At 38.4% G+C, this 21,132-nt stretch overlaps 1 long non-coding RNA gene across 10 annotated transcripts in view; it reads right to left on the minus strand.

Annotated features, from left to right (window-relative positions):
- The window catches only part of LOC102163364, an 84,805-nt gene that overhangs the window by 51,263 nt on the left and 12,410 nt on the right, over positions 1 to 21,132 (minus strand). For all 10 annotated transcript variants that reach the window (XR_002335690.1, XR_002335691.1, XR_001298846.2 and 7 more), the window contains exon 2: positions 7,507 to 7,557. This is a non-coding gene — a long non-coding RNA (uncharacterized LOC102163364). The remainder of the gene's footprint in view (positions 1 to 7,506; positions 7,558 to 21,132) is intronic.

A 21,132-nucleotide genomic window follows, 5' to 3' on the forward strand; every position in this document is an offset into this window, starting at 1 on the left:
GTCTACCCTTTATCATCTAAAGAATTGAGCCCAATCTCAAAGTATGATTTCAAGCTTTATACTCCTGGACTACCATCTCGGGTGTAGCCTTCCAGCTTACTTACTGCCATTCCAGCAGTTCTCTGATCCTGGCAGAGCCTGCAAGCTACTGACTTAACCACTTCTCCCCTACCCATTATACCCCTCCCGCCATCATTTCCTTGTTACCTAATTTGGATTCTATGGTCCATTATATTAACCACTCCCTTGCTGCCACACTAAAACCTTTGCCCAGCTTTCTTGCGTAGTCACCTGGAAAATGTCAGTCTTAGTTAAGTACAAGATTCATATTCATATGCCTGTGGTCCGGAAGCTGAGCATTGCTATTTCCTATTGGTTTCCCTTTGAAAGAATGACCCAAAAAACCCTCCAATGGGCACTCATCTCAACCTGCTATGCTTTATTTTCTAGTGAATTCACTCTCTCTCTCCAGAGACTGTTTACCAACTTAATTTCTCTCCTTAGGCTTCTGCCTTCTACTTTACCCATTCTTAATTCACTAAGAAAAACCAGCCATCAAATGAGCAATCCTTCACTCTCCCACCACCAAGTCTACCAATCTCCATGCATCTATACCCACTTAATCTGCCTCCTCTCCTGTTAAAGTAGACAAGGCACACCAGCTCCTAAGAGAGGTAGATATCTCCTGTGGTTAACATTCCATACACTCTTGCCTTTTCAACAACTTTCTCCTGCAATACTTTCCTTTTCTCTTGCATCATCAATTTTACTTTCTTTATTGCATCAGTTCCATCAGCATGCAGATATATGCAGCATACAGCACACTTAATAACACCAATTTTTTTTAAAAAGGCTCCTGCCTTCCACATGCCTATCAAGTACCACCCCATTTCTCTGTTTCAGTTCATAGCAAAAGTTCTTGAAAGAATTACACATAGATGTAGTTCAACAATCATTGTTTCAAAAATCATTCTCTCTTCAACCCACTTCAGTCAGGTTTTGGTCTTCATCCTTCATTGTAACTGTTCTTAATGAAATCACCCATGACCTTTAATGTTGCCATTCTGAATGGTCCCTTCCCTGTCCTTAACTAACCTAACTTGTCAACAGCAATGACACAATTTTAAAAATCAAATGTATTGATGTATATTTACAAATAATAAAAGGCACACGTCAAACACATACAGTTTGATGAATTTTGACAAATATATACATCTAACAACCACAATCAAGATACAGAACATGTCCTCCACCCTAAAAGATACACGTGTACCCCTCAATCATTCTAATTTTAGACACCCACTGATATACTGTTTGTGTTAATATATTTTAAATTTTTCCTAGAGTTTTATACTAATAGAAAATAACAGAATCATATATTATATTTTATTTTTTCTGACTTATTTTTCTCAGCATGTTTCTGAGACTTATCTGTGTTACTGCCTCCACTCATAAAGGAAGACAGCAAGAGATGGAGAAAGGGACAAGAGAACTATAAAACAGCTAGAAAACAATTAACAAAATGGTAGTAATAACTCCTTGCCTACCAATAATTAATTTAAATGTAAATAGATTAAATTTTCCAATCAAAAGACCCGAGGTGGCTGAATGGATTTTTTAAAAAAAGACTCAATTACATGCTGCCTACCAGAGACTGGCTTTGCCTTTACAGACACATACAGGGTCAAAGTTGAGGAATGAAAAAGGATATATGATATAAATGGAAACCAAAAGAGAGCAGGGGTAGCTACACTTATATCAGAATTTAAGCCAAAAACTCTAACAAGAGATAAAGAAGTGCATTTTAAAATGATAAAGAGGTCAATGTATCAAGTGGTTATAACAACTATAAATATATATGTATGCAACACTGGTGCTCCTGAGTATATTAAGCATATACCTACAGATATAAGAGAAAAGAAATAGACAGTAATACAATTATAGTAGGGAACTTAAATATACCATCTTTAACAGAGGATATATCATCCAGGCTGAAAATCAACAAGGAAGCTCTAGAAGTTGAAGCGTATTTTAGACCAAGAATCTAACAGAAATATACAGAGCATGCTATCAAAAAGCAGCAGAATACATATTCCTCTCAAGTACACCTGGAAGACTCTCTAGAATAGATCGTGTGTTAGGTCACAAAACAAGACTTAGCAATTTTAAAAAGGCTGAAATAACACCAAGTACCTTTTCCAACCAAAATGTTATGAAACTAGAAATTAATAAAAAGAGGAAAACTTGATAATCCATAAAAAGGTGAAAATTGAACACACTCCTGAACAACCAATGAGTCAAAGAAGAAATCAATCAAAAGAGAAATCAAAAAATATCTTCAAACAAATGAAAATGGAAACAATATATCAAAATATATGAGATATGGTAGACTAGTGTTTGTCACTGCTGTGTCTCAGGCTGGATCCCTAGCTCAGGAATTTCTGCATGCTGTGGGCATGGCCTACAAAAGGAAAAACCCACCACAATGAGATATTACCTCACACCTGTTAGAATGGTTGTTATCCAGAATACAAGAACTAACATATTGGCAAAAATGTGAAGAATAGGAAACCCTTGTGCATTGTTGATGGAAATGTAAATTGGTGCAACCACTATGGAAAGTAGCATGGAGGTTCCTCAAAAAATCAAAAACAGAGCTACCATGCGATCCAGCAATTCCAATTTTGCATATATATCCAAAGGAAATGAAATCACTAATCCTACGTTACAGCAGCCTAATTCACAATAGCTAAGACATGGAAACAACCTAAGTGTCTTTCAGTGGACAAACCTAGATCTAGATATACACACGGGACATTATTCAGCCTTTAAAAATAAGAACTTCTTAACCACTTTTGACAATTAAATGGACCTTGAGAACATTATGCTAGGTGAAATAAGTCAGACAGAGAAAGACAAATATTATATGATCTCACTTATATGTAGACTCTAAAAACGCTGAACTCAGAAGCAAAGAGTAGAACTATGTTTACCAGGAGCTGAGGATGGGGAAGAGGGGAGCTGGTCAAAGAGTACAAACTTCAGATTATACGAGGAATGAGCTTGGAGGGGGCGGTATAATGTATAGCATGGTGACTACAGTTAACAACACATGTTATATACATGAAAATTACTCTAAGGGTAGATTTTAAGTGTTTTCACAATAACAATCATAATTATGTGAGGTGAATGATGTACTAATTAACCTTATTGTGGTAAACATTTTGCAATATACATGTATACCAAATCATCACATTGTACACCTTAAACTTACATAATGTTATATGTCGATTATATCTCAATAAAGCTGAATAAGGCAATAATAATTCAGTTGTACATTTCAGATTACAAAGTTTGAGTCTTGTGATTTCGTTTATTCCTAGTTCTGAGCTCAGTGTTTCATAAATGATAAACATAGGAGATTAAAAAATAAAACTTTATGGGATCTCAAACAGTTCATAAAAAGCAAAATTTCTAAACTTAAAGAACTATTCCCAGAGTTCCCGTCTTGGTTCAGTGGCTAACAAATCCGACTAGGAACGATGAAGTTGCGGGTTCGATCCCTGGCCCTGCTCAGTGGGTTAAGGATCTGGCGTTGCCATGAGCTGTGTTAAGGATCTGGCGTTGCCATGAGCTGTGGTGTAGATTGCAGACGTGGTTCGGATCCCCTGTTGCTGTGGCTCTGGCGTAGGCCGGCAGCTACAGCTCTGATTGGACCCCTAGCTTGGGAACTTCCATATGCTGTGAATGCAGCCCTAGAAAAGGCAAAAAAGACCAAAAAAAAAAAAAAGAACTATTCCCTAGGGTCATACAAATTAAAATACCCATGTCTGGTTCAAACCAATGTAAACTGCTAGGCATACTTTTTATCAAATCATGCTTTAAAAATATTTCTTTTTAATTTCTCTGCTTTGGATAATAGGGAGTAAATGAACAAGAGAATATTTTGAGATGTTCTGATCATTGAGGATAAATACTCTTCTTATGTAAATACAAATTGCTGTTATTATTTTCCACCTCACTCTCAAGGCCTGAGCCAGATTTTAAAATTTTTATATATAAATTTGCTCACAAACTGGTAACCAAATGGATAAAGCAAAGGCATTGAGCCAGGAAAATTTGCATCTGGATTCTCTGTAGGACTCTGGGAAAGTGTTGTCTTGCAGTTTCAGAGGCAAATTTATTTGTATAGTACAGATGGTTGCCTCAAGAACAGTTTGTAACACAAATTATTATTATACTATGTCATTCTCATTAATTTAGAACCAGATCAGTTTTGTCCCTGTTACAAATGGATAAAAAGACTGTCAATTTCAGACTTTCAATTATATATATGAAATTAATATTAAAAACATATATATGTATGCAGGTATCTTAAAATCTATCTACTTTAACTCAAGAGCTAAGCTAAGGACATGTGGATCATTTTAACCCAAATGTCTGCCTCTCTTTCTCTAGCATACTTAGGGGTTGGTATTACGTTGGTTCCTAAATCAGTCCTTGTAACATCTGCTACTTATCTTTCCTTCTGTATTCTACTCACTTCATATCTAATTACTTTCCAGGCTAACTTCTCCTGATATACAGCTGTTACCTAGCCAACACGGTCTCCGTGGAGTTGTGCTCATGTGGATTCAGTCTGATGGAGAAGATCATGGAAAGCTTAGAGGAAGATTCTTTTGAGTCAAGTCTTGTAGGATGCCAGGGAATAAGCTAGACAAGTAGAAATCCTTGCCAGAGAGGGGATAGGATGATGCATACTTCTTAGTTCAGGCAAAAGGGTGGATTTGGAGCTGAGAGGTGACATTGAAAACCAGCATAGTGTACGTGTAGACACAGTTGTTTGGCTTAGTTAGAGTTAAGAGATGAGCTCACAGAAGTGACAAGGTCGTGAAGGACTAAGTTACATAATCAACTTGATTTTACAGATATAGGCACTGTTTGCAGAACTTAGTGTGCTCAACAGCAGTTTCCCTTCACTACATAGTTTGATGATTTTTTTTCTGCCTGAGTTGACCCACCTCAGTCTTTCTGGCACCAGTGATATAGCAGAGTCTAGTTCTGTCTGACAGGTTAGCAGTGCTCTTGAGAGCACTGCTAAATGCCCTCTAGCTTTGTCTCACATTCTCCTAGTTTCTTTCCCCAACCACAGCCTGATTTGCTCACTATTTCTAAAATCAAACAAATAAGAATGAGGATTTAGAGAAGTCATCTCTTCTCTAGCAGATCATTCCACGACAGACCATATCATGTGCTCCTAACCTGACCTTAGATGGCTGCCCTTAGGTGAGTCGCCAGTGCTGGTGGTGGTAGAGGGGCATTTGGGCTGAAGACACAGAAATTGCATAGTACAGAATGTGCTACCAAAGGCTGTTCCTTCACCAGGAACTGTGAGCAGGGCCTATCCTCTTTGATCAGGCCATGCGTGTGGCAGCCACTGTATTGTTGTGGGATCAAAGCCCACCTCCACCACTTACAGCTATACTGCCTTAAATAAGTGATTTTATCTCAGAGCTACCAGACCTAGATTCTTTGAACTGAGAATGAAAGGTACTTTAACTTGCAGAGTGATTACGTGATTTAGAGAAAAACGTACATAGAGTATTTGCTTCATAGCCAGTGCTCAATAAATAGTGATACACATCAAATTTTACTTTTTTAATTTTTAAGAAGCACATCATGTTTAACACAGTTTATAGATGATGCTTTTCCTAACCACAGCCTCTGTTGTTGAACATTTTATTTTTTTCCAATTTCAACTTTATAATTAATGTTGTGGTAAATATCATCATGAATATAGTTTCATCTTTGGAATTATTTTAAGATATATCCTTGCGCTATGCTTCATTAGAACAAAGGATATGAATTTCTATGGATTTTAATGCATATTGTCAAAGGGATCTGAAATGAATTAAGGAATAGTTCTTAAAGATGTTGAGTTTACAAATTATCTTGGAGACATACCTAAATAAATATTGCACTTGCTTTTTTTCTTATTTGGTATAATAATAAATAAAATAATAATACAATTAACAATGTAATGTAATAATATATAATTATTAATAAATAAGACAAACTATTAAAAACTATAAAATAATATAATATAGCAATTAATAATATGACATAATAAATAATATAATGTAATATAATGTAATATCACTGTTCAGATTTGTGTGTTACTATGATGAACAATATTTGGATTTAAAATATTTATTGGTTGATTTTTGTGTAACTGGACTGCTCATGTACTTTATTGATGAGGTTTACAAAGTGTATATATTATATACATATACACACACACATATATGTACACACACATACTGATCTCTTATGATATCTCATTATAGATTAAATTTTTATGTGTAATTTCACGTATTTATAGATTTTCCATTTTGTCATACCTATTTGAAATTTCTGCTTTTATATCAGTGCTATATTTTAAATGCATTTTAATGTATGGAATGAATAGCCCCTTTATTTTTTCTTTTTCTCTCTCTCTTTTTTTTTTTTTTTTTTTTGGTTATTTTACTATCATCAAGATGGTTGCTTAGAAAAACTAGTAAAATGAGACAAAATAAAATCACTAACATAACGGATAAGGAAAAAGCTCAGGGAAAATAGAAAATTATTGGAATCAAAAAAGGGATATAACAAGTGCAATAGGGATTTTTTAAATAAAATAATATTGTGGACAACTTTCTGCCATTAAGTTAGAAAACTTAGACAACAACTGACAAGTTCCTGCAAATACAAATGTTACTAAAGTTGACTCAAGGAAAAGTAGGAAAATTCAGTGTTTGTAAAACCATGAAAGAAACTGAACTAGGAGTTTACAATCCACCATCAATAGAGAAGACAGATAGATAAACAGATGAAAAGCCAACCAACTTATATGTAGCTTGCGAATCACAGGATTAGTTTTTAAATAAAAGATCAGGAGAACATAATGAACTTCTAAGTCTTTTTTTTTTTTTTTTTTGGTCCTTTTGGTGCCCACTTGTAGCATCGGGAGGTTCCCAGGCTAGGGGTCAAATAGGAGCTGCAGCTGCCCACAGCCACAGCAATGCAGGATCTGAGCCACGTCTGCGACCTACATCATAGCTCACGTTGAGCAACGCTGGATTCTTAACCCTCTGAGCAAGGCCAGGTATCGAACCCACGTTCTCATGGATACTAATCGGGTTCCTTAACCACTGAGCTACTATGGGAACTCCAATGTCTAAATCTTGATCTAAGATTGATTTTATTAGAATTTGAAAGAGTCCTCTGATGCTCCTCTTTCTCTAGTGCCCTAATGCTAGAGACTGAATATCTGAGCCCTCCCAAATTCATATGGCAAACTCTAATGTGATGATTTAAAAGGAGAGGCTTGGGGGATGTGATTAGGTCATGAGGATGGAAGCTCATGAATGGAATTAGTGTCTTTATATAAGGGGCTCCAGAGAGATCCATCCCTTATCTCTTTTTCTGTGTGATGGTTCTGTGAACAAACAAGAGGGTACTCACCCAACAATGAATCTGCCACAGCCTTGATCCTGGACTTCTCAGCCTCGAGAACTGTGAGAAATAAATGTTTACTGTTTATAAGCCACTCAGTTTATGGTATTTTTTGCTACAGCAGCCTAAATGAACTAAAATACCTAAGTATACACTTATTTTGCTTACCGGTAATCCAGGTTCTTTCTCTGTCTCTAACAGTAGAAGGTTTATTTAGATTAGAGTTTAATATTATTCATGTTATACCCAGTGCTCTCCCAAATTCCTATGTTGAAGCTCTAATCCCCACTGTGATGCCATTTGGGTTTAGGCCTGTAGGAAGTGATTGGGTCATGAAGATGAAGCTCTCATGAATGAGATTAGTGCTCTTATAAAAAGAAGCATGAGAGAGATGACCTCTCCCTCTGCCATGAGGAGATACAGCAAAAAGGTGGCCATTGTAAACGAGGAAGAGGGCTCTCCCCAGAACTTGATCATGCTGGCACCAGGATCTTGGACTTCCAGCCTCCAGAACTACAAACCAATAAATGTTTGTTTGAATGACTCATTCTATAGTATTCTGTGACAGCAGCCTGAACAGATGAAGACCACAGTCCTACTAATACGTGTATGTGAAACACAACCCTTTTTATAAAGTGTTAAGTATACATGCTCTGAAATATATTTACACTTTTCTTTTTTGGCTGCGCCTGTGGCATGAGGTAGTTCCGGGGCTAGGGACAGAACCCAATCCACAGCAGTAATAACGCTAGATCCTTAACCCACTGAGCCACCAGGGGATGCCTATTATTGTTTAATAATTTAAATATTCAAGAAACTCATAAGGAGAAGGGCACTCAAGATCTAGTGTATAATTTATAATATTGAGGGTTTTTATTACTTTTCTATTAAAATATACATTACAAGGCTTCCAATTGGAAGTAACAGAAAAACCAACCAAACCAATTTGATTCAAACAATAAAAAACTGGCCAGCTGGCATTTACACAAAATCCAGAGGTAGGGCAGGCTTGAGGTTTGGTTGACCTGCTCACCTGCATCATCAGGAACACAGGTTCTTTCTATTTCTTTTTTCTGTAACCACAGGATCTGTATCATTTCATATCTGGTTGCCCTCTGGATTGTAGGACAGCTGCCAGTTAAAGTAAGACCTGCTGACTTCTTTATTGGCACCTAGCAGATGAGAGAAATTTCCTCTCCCTAAACCATCAAATGGAAAGTCTTTATCTTCTGCCTTTGGGGACCAATTTGCATCCCCCACACAATGGTAGGGCTAGGTCCCTGAAGCACGCACTGGCTTCCTAACTAGGGCCCATCAATGGAGCTCAGCTCAGTTCCTAAAAGCTCATCACTGCCACACAATGGGAACAGAGAGTGAATACTGAGGAAACGAGCATACCATATGCTACAAGATATCTGCTTGGAAACCACTCCTGTTTTCGCTGAAGTGATACTTGATTGTATGTTCATTTGGGAGTCTGCTGTATAAAAGGAAGGACAGTATTTCTTCCAATTTTAGGTCAAGTGCCAGTCTGAAATCACTGTTAGAGTTTAGACAATATATAAAGCATCAAGGCTCAAACATCAATAAAAAGTGTAAATTGATTTTTTTCAACCTAATTGGAAATAAATGTCAGTTATCAGATAAATCATTTAAAGCTAAAAGTTGTAGCTAAATATTAAGGGCAATGAATATGTCCAAAGACACTCAGGAGAGATTCATTCCAATTCAAGCTAGACCATTCTCCAGACAATCTAAGATTACCTGACATGACAGTGTTGATGCATAACGACTAGGACATAACATCTATTAGAAAGCATCAGTGCTCTTTACCTGTAGGAATTTTATTTATCAGTATGAGAGCATCTACATATACAGACTACACACTATTCCCTCTTTAAAATTTGTACAAGGAACTCATACACGTAACAAAACTCAACCAGCATCAATAAATACACAGTAAAAATCAAACGTCAGTGTCTTTCTCACTTAATTTCCCGAATCCCTCTCCCTAAAGGCTTACATGTATTAGTTTCTTATGCGTCCTTTCCCAAATAGCCTATATATACATGAAAACATACACATCCTTTTAAAAAAAATCCAAATGGGGACATACATATGCTATGTGCAGTTCTGTACCTCCCCATTTTCACTTAATGATATATTCATACATCCAGAGGGAACTAAATCTTGAATAGCTGCCTGAGTAGACGTCGTGACCTTGTGGCACAGGCGGGGGAGCATTTGAGGTCATATGAAGAATGGGATAAGAAGGAATTGTCCACTGAGCAGGCAGGGAAGACTCAGTAAAGGAAAGGAGGTCTGGAGGAAGGCACCCCAGCCCCTGACATGAGGGGGAAACCTGCCGAGGGGTAAACATGCAGATAAAGGAGGATTTAATCTTTCAACAAGTTAGAGATAAACTGAAGAAGTTTACCACACTTCTGAAGACAAAGAGTTCCTTACTTAATTAAGGAAAAAAAATTTTTTTTCCTATTTTTGTATGTGGTTTTTGAACAAGCTGTTTTTGAGTAAAAGCCTTAAGTCCCAGGGTATTCCTTCAATTAGAGGATCCCTGTATTTACAATTCTCTAATTCACCACTAGATGGACCTATTTGATATTTTGTTTTCCAGGAAAGAAAATGGTTTTACATTCAGTGAGGTCTTCCTAGCAAGGATTTTAGACCACTGATTCTAAAACAAGATTTAATTGACTTTTTTGGGTTTTGGGGTTTTTTTTAGGGGGGTGGGGAGGGCTCACTCACTGCACTCATAAATTCCTGGGCTACAGATCAAACCTGTGGAAAGTAACATAATGTCTTTTCTATCAAAGGAAATCTTGGTTACTCCATTTTGCTCTGGCTCCAGCTTCGGCTGAATCAACCCTGCGACCCCCTTCCTCTTCAATTTGTTTCAAATTAGCCAACTGGGAAGAATGTGCGCCCTGTCCCAACCAGTGGGAAGGGAACAGGTAAATCACCTGCTCTGAGGGTCCTTTGTTTGGCGCACGCACTTTTTGGAGTACCCACGCCCTTCTGCAGAAGTAAAGAGCCTTGTCGAGTTCTCCCCGTGTGCATGTGTCTCATTTTTCGACACTGACGATCTGAGCCATGTCCCCAACAAACCTGAGCCACAGCAATAACCAGAGCCACAGCAGTGACAATGCAAGATCCTTAACCTGCTGTGCCATCAGGGAACTCTCTATTTGATTTTTTTAAAATAATTCATTCATACAAAATAATGAATAAACTGTACTCATATACTTAAATAAATTTTTTTTTCTTTTTTGTCTTTTTGCCATTTCTTGGGCCGCTCCCGCGGCATATGGAGGTTCCCAGGCTAGGGGTCCAATCGGACCTGTAGCCGCTGACCTACGCCAGAGCCACAGCAATGTGGGATCCGAGCCACGTCTGTGACCTACACCACAGCTCAAGGCAACGCCGAATCATCAACCCACTGAGCAAGGGCAGGGATGGAACCCGCAACCTCATGGTTCCCAGTTGGATTCGTTAACCACTGTGCCACGACGGGAACTCCCTTAAATAATGTTAATAAACACCCGTATATTAAACCTCCTGGCTCAAGAAATAAAATACAACCCTGGAGTTCCCACTGTGGCCAACAGGATCAGTAGTGTCTCTGAAGCATTGGGACACAGGTTCAATCCCCAGTCTGGCACAGTGGGTTAAGGCTCTGACGTTGTCATAGCTGTGGCATAGGATGCAACTGCAGCTCGGATCTGACCCCTGGCCCAGAAATTCCATATGACGTGGGGCAGCCAAAAGAGAAAAAAAGAAAGAAAACACAACCCAACAAACTTTTTCAGCTCACCATGGCCCCTCTTTCCCTCTCTTTCTCATCCATATGAAACCACTATCCTGTATTATAAACTACCAGCTACTTTAAAAAATAGTTTTATAATATATGCTATATTCCTAAACAATAGAATATTTAATTTTCCCAGGTCTTGAAACTTACATAAAAGAGCTCATATCATATGTATTTATTAATGCCCTTCTCACTCATCATTCTATTTCTGAGATTCTTCCATCCTGGTAAGCATAGCTCTAGTACATTTTTTAAACTGCTCTGTGATATGTGTTGTATAAATAGACTAAAACTCATTTCTCCATTTTATTGATTTGGGACTTGCTTCTTTTTGCCCAACACTATGATTTTAAAATTCTCATTTTCATTCATGCAGCTAAAATTTAGGTAGATCAACATCCTTGCTGTATAATCTGTATCTAATAATTTCAATATCAATCTTGGGAGTCTGACATTTCAGTTTATATATTTTTTTTCCTGCTGCCTTTTGTTTATTTGGGCTTGTTTCTTCTTGTGTTTTAGTTATTTAAAATTTTTTTTTTTTTTACTTTTTAGGGCCACACCCGCAACATAGCAAAGTTCCCAGGCTAAAGGTTGAATCAGAGCTACAACTGCCGGCCTAGACCACAGCCGCAGCCACAACAATGTGGGGTCCGAGCCACGTCTGTGACCTACACCACAGCTCACAGCAACGCCAGATCCTTAACCCACTGAGCAAGGCCAGGGATCAAACCCACATCCTCATGGATACTAGTCTGATTCATTTCCGCTGTGCTATGAGAAATCCAATAATGTTTGGTTTTTGCTTTTTCCTCCATACTAATACATCCTTAATTAGCCACAAGGAGCTCTCCACTTCTCTCCTCCGGAAATCATTTCACCCATTGGTTTGTTTGGCTAAAGGTCTCTGTCTTCAGCAATGATGAGGCAAGTACTCTTTCTCTGGAGTGGGGAAATCCATGGTTTGCTGTCTTCTCCAGTGATGAATATGTTGGGAAAGCCTGGTAGCAAAGCTATTGCCATTGGTTTCCTCCATGTGAGCCATGTCAAGAATCAAGCTCTGTGTGTGTGTGTGTGTGTGTGTGTGTGTGTGTGTGTGTGTGTGTGTGTGTGTGTGTGTGTGTTGGTGATTACATCAGTCTATCCTAGGTCAGAACTTTCAGTCAACATACATAGGTTAGCAGAACTCAAGGAAATGACTAATTGACTTGGCTAAGCTCCAAATCAATTTAGAAGATGTCCATTCTGGATGGTGCCCACAAAGATCTTCCTTGCTTCACAGGACTTATACCAGGCTTCCTCAGACACAATTTGATAAACAACAAATTGACCCCTGGGTCACAGATAAGATGGAAATTCACTCTGGTCAATGTCGATGACATCCATAAAATAGCCAGGGTGGCTTATATCAGTGTGTAGCCTGCCATCAATCTTAAGGAATCACTGTGTGCAGATCTTCTTAACTTTCTCTCCTGCTCTGACATATTTGTCTTTTTCTTGGTAAAATAAGGAGAAGGAGCAGCCTGCTGGGTCCAGTGGATGAACAAAGGGCAACAACATCAGTTAGGATGTCCAGCATCCAGTAATCTGGAGCTGCTCTGTACTTTAGGACCATGAGTTGTGACTATTCTAGGCACAGAAAAGGCTGAAATCAATGTTTTATATAAATTACACAGGAAATATTTGCTTTGCTGCTGCCAGACATCTAGTACCATCTAGTAGCCATAGCCATCAGCCTATGGCTACTTGAAAATGAATCTTGGGGAGTTCCTGCTATGGTGTAGTGAAAATGAATCAGACTAGTAACCATGAGGTTGTGGATTTGACCCCTGGCCTCTCTCAGTGGGTTAAGGATCTGGTGTTGCTATGGCAATAGGCTGGCAGCTATAGTTCTAATTCGATGTCTAGCCTGGGAACCTTCATGAGCCTTGAGTGTGGCCCTAAAAAGAAAAAAAAAATTTAAAAATTTGAAAATAAAATAAAATGAATTTTGGTTTGATGATATTCAGACAATGTAGGTAGCATGAATTATGTCCCTAAAACAGCATGAGTGTTGGCTTGTGGTTCAAAATTCTCAGAGGATATTCTTTCTCTCTTTCTCTTTCTCACCTTCTTTCCTTTCCTCTTCCCTCTTCCCTTCTCTTTTACCTCATTTTCTTGCTCTTTCTCTTCCTTCCTTCCCTTTCCTTCTCTTTCTTTTCCTGCTCATCTTAGGGCCAGGCCCCAACAGACAAGTCTTCCTTTGAATGGTTATTTTCTGTGTCACCCCTTTCTAGAGTTCAGGTTTATACTAGAAGCTTGGATTCTACTTCCCACCTTTCTTTGGACCCAGACTTTGTCTCCTATTCATTAGAGGCCATTAAAATCCAAGGCCTTCTAACTTCAAATCACAACAGTAGTTGCTCCTACCCCAACAATAACCATAAACCAGATAAGCAACAAAAGCATGGTTTTTTAAACCCACCAGAGATCTGAGGACAGAAATAATCTAACTAAATGAAAAGTCAGAAGGTGCAGAAGATTCCTTTTTCTAACAGTAGAGATCTGTATCTGTTTGCATTCTAGCAGAGCAGCTGAAAGAGGAAAGAATATATCATAGCAGGTGATGAGGAAAAACCAGCCATATTTTAATGAATTTGTAAAGACTGCATGTGAGCTGGCATGAAGCATTAGAATCCCAAGAAACCTCAACCACAGAAAGAGAATGCACCTAACTGCCAACCATTCCCCATAGGCCTTCAGCAGTGTACATGAATAGTACGCTGAAGGCTGGGAGGAGGGCAGGGTAGCTTAGAGACACCCCATATAAGGTGCTCAGACCTTTCCCAAGTTAAGACAATGGCTCATGGCAGGGTAGGAGCAAGGCAGAGAGAGGAGAAATCTCTCTGCAGCACTTGGGCTTTCACAGGGTGCAAAGTAGTAACTGCCAAGACTGAAGGTAGGATAGTAGTGCATGGAGAGATTGCCTTAGGTCTATAAAGACAGGGATGGAGCTGAAAAACAAAGAGATGTTTCCAGCGATTCAACAAGCTAAAATCAAGACTGGGAAAAGTCTCTCATGGTTCAGAAAGCTGCCAATTAACAAAGATACTTCTGACATCTTATTGGTACTTATTTGGTGCTTTTGCAGGGCAAGGGATTCTTAGCATCCCAGCAGAGGAAGGACTGAGTGATTTTTCTGGGGGAAATATCATTTCCTTGAGCCTCTACTGTTCTCTTACATACTATGCCTGATGTAGAACAAAAACTGTGAGGCACACAAAGAAGTGAGAGAATGGAACCCACGATCATGGGAAGAAAGAAGCAGACTGGGGAGATGAATCAGACACTGGAATTATGAGACAGGCAGTTTAAAATGTATTAAAGGACCTAGTGGAAAAGCTGGTGAATATGCACAAACATATGGAGAATGTCAGCAGAGAGATAGAAAAGATAAAAATGGATCACATGGAAGCGCTAGAAATGAAAAACATGATATCATAAGTGAAGAATTTAGTTGACAGGATTAGAAGGCTCCTGGACACAAAGAAAGAAAAAGTTCTACAAACTTAAAGATAGTAAAAACTATACAAACTGAAACACAAAAATAAAATTGACAGAAAACAGAATAAAGGATCTTAGATCTATAAGACACATATAAAATAGAGGACCAGAGGAAAACGAAGGAGAATGGGATAGAAGAAATGGTTGAAGAGACAACGACTGAGAATTTTCCAAAATTTTGAAAGATATCATTTAGCAGACTCTGAGCAAGATAAGCACACACACACACACGAACACAGTACACTTAGGCACAACAGATTCAAACTGTAAAAGCCAAGATAAAGATGAAATCTTTAAAGCAGCCATTATATATTGGATATAGGGAAACAACAATAAGATCCTTGCTGACTTCTCATTAGAAACCAGGTGGGCCAGGAGACAATGAAAAGACAAATTTTAAGTGACTGAAGAAAAAAAAAGATTATCTAGAATTCCATATACAGCAAAATCTACCCTGCAAAAGCAAAGGCAAAATAAGGACATTTTCAAATCAAAAAAAGTGAAGAGACTTTCTCACCAGAAAAGCTGCATTACAAGAAATGCTATACAAGGGAGGGAGTGGGATGGATGGGGAGTTTGGGCTTGGTAGATGCAAACTATTACATTTAGAATGGATAAGCAATGAGGTCCTACTGTATATAGCACAGGGAACTATATCCAATGACTTGGGTTAGAACATGATGGAGGATAATATGAGAAAAAGAATGTATTTATACGTACGACTGGGTCACTATGCTGCACAGCAGAAATAGACACAATAGTGTAGATCAACTATACTCTAATAAAGAGAGAGAGCAAGAGGAAGGAAGGAGGGAAGGAAGGAAGGAAGGAGGAAAAAAGAAAGAATGAAGGAAGGAAACAAATGCCGGAAGAGTTATTCAGTCTGAAGGTGAATGATACCAGATGGAAATTTACAGCTGAAGGAAAGAATGAAGAATGCAAGAAAAGCATGTGGATACATTTTTTAAAAAAGACCAATTTCATGGTGTTTAAGAGATAGACAAATACACCTAAATTTCTTGAAAAGTCTATGGGCTATTTAAAGCAAAAACAGTAAAAATGTTTTGTGGTGTTTATAGCATATATAGAAGTAAAATACTTGACAGGGCACAAAGGAAGAGGGGATAAATAGAACCATATTATTGTAAGAATCTTATATTGCCCACAAAGTCGTATAATACTATTTGAAAATAAACTATGATAAGTTAAAGATTTATACTGTAATCTTTAAAACACCACTAAAAGTTCCTCAAATAGGAATAGCTAGAGGAGGTAAAATGAATTCCAAAAAAATATCCAATTCATTTAAAAGAAGGCAGAAAGTCTGGACCAGATGCAGAGGAATGAGTGGGTCAGCAGATGACAAGTGGTGGTTACTGAAGTGGCCAGGGTTGTTCAGGGGCTTGGGGTAGGCAGACTTCCCCCGCTACACCTGAGATCTTCAGAATACTGTTCAACTCATCATCAGATGGCAGTGTATCTGAGGACTGGTAGCATCTGGAAGGACTGTATGTGTAGAAGGTGAGTAGCCAGGACAAGCTGAGGGTCCTTAATTGGGAAGAGCAGCCTCCAGAACATCTGGCTTTGAAAGGCTGCATATAGAAGAGCTAGAGAGCTGAAAGAGAGAGAGAGAGAGAGAGAGAGAGAGAGAGAGAGAGAGAGAGAGAGGGAGAGAGAGAGATTCCACTTTTAAAAGGCTCATGCAAAAATTCATAGGCTCTGTGACCCAGTATAGAGGTAGTAATTTGAAAGAAGCCTAGCCCACTTGCTGATCTTAGAGAGCTTCCTGGATAAACAGGAGGTAACTGGGACTCCGGGGGACACAATGCTGGCGGTAGCCATGTGGGGAAGGTCATTTTACTGCCAAGACACTGGTACTGGCAAGTGCCATTCTGGAGTCCCCCCTGTAGCCGTAACACCAGGGGATTACCTTCCCACCAGCCAGGCAGCACCAGTACCAGGTCCCCTACCCCAGGCTGCACGACCAGCTACCTCAAGACCTACCCACCAGAGGCTGATAGGCCCCAAACCAGGCAGGGCCAGGCAGCCAACTGGGCAAGGGACCAGCCCTACCTACTAGTGTGTCCACAGTAGTTGGCTCCATCATAACAGATAGGCACATGCAGCCCATAAAGGGGGTACCCCTAGAGCATATAGATCAAGTGACCAGATGGGAGTGACCATAGGACACCTCCTACATAAAGCCACTTCTCCAAGATCAGAAAATGTAATCAAGCTACCTCATATATATAAATAAACATAAAGAATTAGGTCAGGAGTTCCCGTCGTGGCGCAGTGGTTAACGAATCCGACTAGGAACCATAACGTTGCGGGTTCGGTCCCTGCGCTTGCTCAATGGGTTGACGATCCGGCGTTGCCGTAAGCTGTGGTGTAGGTCACAGACGCAGCTCAGATCCCGCGTTGCTGTGGCTCTGACGTAGGCCGGCAGCTACAGCTCCAATTCGACCCCTAGCCTGGGAACCTCCATATGCCGCGGGAGCGGCCCAAGAAATAGCAAAAAGACAAAAACAAACAAACCAAAAAAAAAAAAAAAAAAAGAATTAGGTCAAATGAAGCAATATAGGAATATGTTGCAACAAAGGAACAAGATAAAATCCCAGAAGAACAAAGCAAAGTGAAGATAAGAAATCTACCCAATAAAGACTTCAAGATAATGATTATAAAGATGTTAACAAACTCAGAAGAATAGATGTACACAGTGAGAAGTTTTACAAAGGCTTAGAAAATATAAACAAGAACCAAACAGAAGTAAAGAATATAATGACTGAAAAATTACACTAGAAGGAATCAACAGATGAGATGACACAGAGGAATAAATCAGCAAACTGGAAGATAGAAAAGTTGAAATTACCCAAGCTAAAAAGAAAAAAAAAAGTCTTATTTTAATGGCCACACCTGGGGCATATAGAAGTTCTCAGGCCAGGGGTCAAATCAGAGCTTCAGCTGTGACCTATGCACAGCCACAGCAACACCAGATCCAAGTCACAGCTGTGACCTATGCTGCAGCATATAGCAATGTCAAGAAAATTTGTTTTAAATGAGAATAGTTCAAGAGACCTATAAGAACATCAAGCAAATTAACATTCGCATCATAGGGGTCCAAGAAGCAGAAGAGAGAGAGAAAGGGGTAGATAATTTATTTGAAGAGATAATAGCTAAAACCTTCACTATCCTGGGAAAGGAAACAGACATCTAGGTTCAGGGATCACAAAGAGTTCCAAACGAGAGCAATACAGAAAGGATGCACCAAGACACACTGAAATTAAAATCATAAAACTTAAAGAGAAAAAAGAGAATTTTAAAACCAGTAAGGGAAAAGCAACTAGTTGCATACAAGGGAGCCCCCACAAGACTATCAATTGACTATTCAGTAGAAACTTCAGATCAGAAGAGAGTGGCATGGTATAATTAAATTGATAAAAGGAAAAACCTACAACCAAGACTACCTGCAAGGCTATCATTCAGACGAAAGAAAGATAAAGAGTTAATTAGGCAAGCAAAAAGCTAAAAGTCCAGCATCACTACACTGGTTTTACAAGAAATGTTAAAGTGAATTCTCTAAGTGGAAAAGACAAGACCACAACTAGAAATACGAAAATTACAAACAAAACAAAACAAAACAAAAAACTCATTGGTAAAGGCAAACATACAGTGAAGGTCATAGAGTAGCCACTTTTAAAGCTTAGGGGTTAAAATAAAGGCTAAATGACAAAAGTAGTAAAATCATCTATATCCGCAATAAGTACTTAAGATACACAAAACAAAAAGATGTAAAATATTAAGTAAAAAAATTTAACATTGGGGAGAGAGTAAATTTGAATTTTTTCCAATACATTTGAATTTAAGAGATCATCAAAAATTATTCTTGTATATAAACCTCATGGTAATCACAAACCAAAAATTTATAATAGATACATACAAAAAATAATACAAACATAATACTAAAGATAGTCATAGATCACAAAAGAAAAAAAAAGAAAAAAGGAATAAAGAACTACAAAACAACCAGAAAACAATGAACAAAATGGCAATAAGTACAACATACATATCAATACTTACTTTAAATGTAAATGGACTTTATGCTCCAATCAAAAGACAAAGAGACTGAATGGATACAAAAACAACACCCAGGAGCTCCCACTGCGGCTCAGCAGAAACGAATCTGACAAGTATCCATGAGGACACAGGTTCGATCTCTGGCTTCACTCAGTAGATTAAGGATCCAGCATTGCTATGAACTGTGGTGTAGGTCACAGACATGGCCTGAAACCCGAGTTGCTATGGCTATGATGTAGGCCAGCAGCTACAGCTCCAATGTGACCACTAGCCTGGGAACCTCCATATGCCGTGAGTGTGGCCCTAAAAAGACAAAAAACAAAAGCAAAACGAACAAAAAAAACTCCACCCATATATATGCTGCCTATAAGAACTCACTTGAGCTGTAGAAACACACACATACTGCAAGTGAGGAGATAGAAAAAGGTATCCATGCAAATGGAAAAAAAAGAAAGCCAGGGTAGCAACACTTATATCAGACAAAAATAGACTTTCAAACTAAGACTGTAACAAAAGACAAAGAAGGATGTTACATGATAACAAAGGGTTCAATCTAACAAGAATATGTAACAATTGTAAATATACATTCGCCCAACCTAGGAGCACCTAAATCCATACAGCAAATATTAACAAACATAAAGAGAGAAATCGACAGAAACATAATAAAGCCAGCACCTAGATGCCACACCCAGACAAAGGCACTACAAAAGAGGAAAATTTCAGACCAACATCATTGATGAACAATTGGTGTAAAAATCCTCAACTGTTAACAGAAATAAATGTTGAGTTCCTAATATGGCATGCTTCCTTTGTGGGAACAGTCACCCACTGGGCAACGGGTTGATTTCCTTAGAAATCAGCATGGAAAGGGCAGCAATTTGTTTTCACTGGATTATATATTATACTGGATAGATATATGCTTTCCCTGGCCACAGCACTTCTGCCAACAACACCATGTACAAACTTTGAGATGACAACTTACCATTATGGTATCTCACACAACAGTTTCTGACAAAGGAATTCATTTTACAGTAAAATCCATACTCACAGGATTTACTTATTTTACCATGCACCCCATTACAACAAAGCAAGTGTGTAGAACAGCAAAATGGCCTGTTGAAGATTCAATTATAGCTGAATAGATTCACCTCAGTTCAGATTCAGTGACATCTTGAAGGGCTGATGTACCCTCATACAAAATGTGCTGTGTTCTAAACCAGTAACAATCTACAATACTATTTCTCTCATAGCCAGAATATGATTTTTTCTCTTTTTCTACTCTTCTACATGAGTCATAATGGCAGATATTAAAATTTTAATTTTAGGTTACATGATATGAAAGGATGACTGTGATTATATTAGAAAAAGAATGATTATTACCCAGCTATAGCTAGTGACTCATGGAATGCTGAGTCTCCACTTTTGGGGGGAGAAGGCAGATGTTTTTCTTTGAAGAATTGATGGCTCATTACATTAGGTAGAACTAGGATGTTTTGCTACTACTTTTGTATGGAAGATAAATATGGGCAGAAGAGATTGTAAGAATGTTGAGTAACCCAACGGCTGAGTGGTGCCATATTGTCTGCTGTTAACTCAGTCTATCCCCACTCTTTTCTGTCCTTTCCTCTTTAAGAGGCTGGAAGGATAACTACATGGCCAAGAATTGCTTGCCAATAAGCTTCCAATTTATAGGCAATGAGACTGATTTCTGAATGTTAATCTTTTATCCTGCTACTTTGCTGACTTTGTTGATCAGTTCCAGTAGTTTCTGGATTGAGTCTTTAGGGTTTTCTATATATAGTATCATGTCATCTGCATACAGTGACAATTTTACCTCTTCTTTTCCAGTTTGGATACATTTTATTTCTTTTGTTTGTCTGACTGCTGTGGCCAGGACTTCCAATACTATGTTGAAAAAAAGTAGTGAGATTGGGCATCCTTGTTTTGTTCCAGATTTTAATGGAAAGGCTTTCAGCTTTTCTCCATTGAGTACTATATTTGCTGTGGGTTTGTTGTAAATGGCTTTTATTAAGTTATGCTATGTTCCCTCTGTACCCACTTTGGTAAGAGTTTTTACCATGAATGGATGTTGGACTTTGTCAAATGCTTTTTCTGCATCTATTGAGATGATCATGTGGTTTTTGACTTTTCTTTTGTTAATGTAATGTAAAGTTGCACCCCAAAAA

The sequence above is a fragment of the Sus scrofa genome, chromosome 9, assembly GCF_000003025.6.
Source record: "Sus scrofa isolate TJ Tabasco breed Duroc chromosome 9, Sscrofa11.1, whole genome shotgun sequence".
NCBI classification, from domain to species: Eukaryota; Metazoa; Chordata; class Mammalia; order Artiodactyla; family Suidae; genus Sus; species Sus scrofa.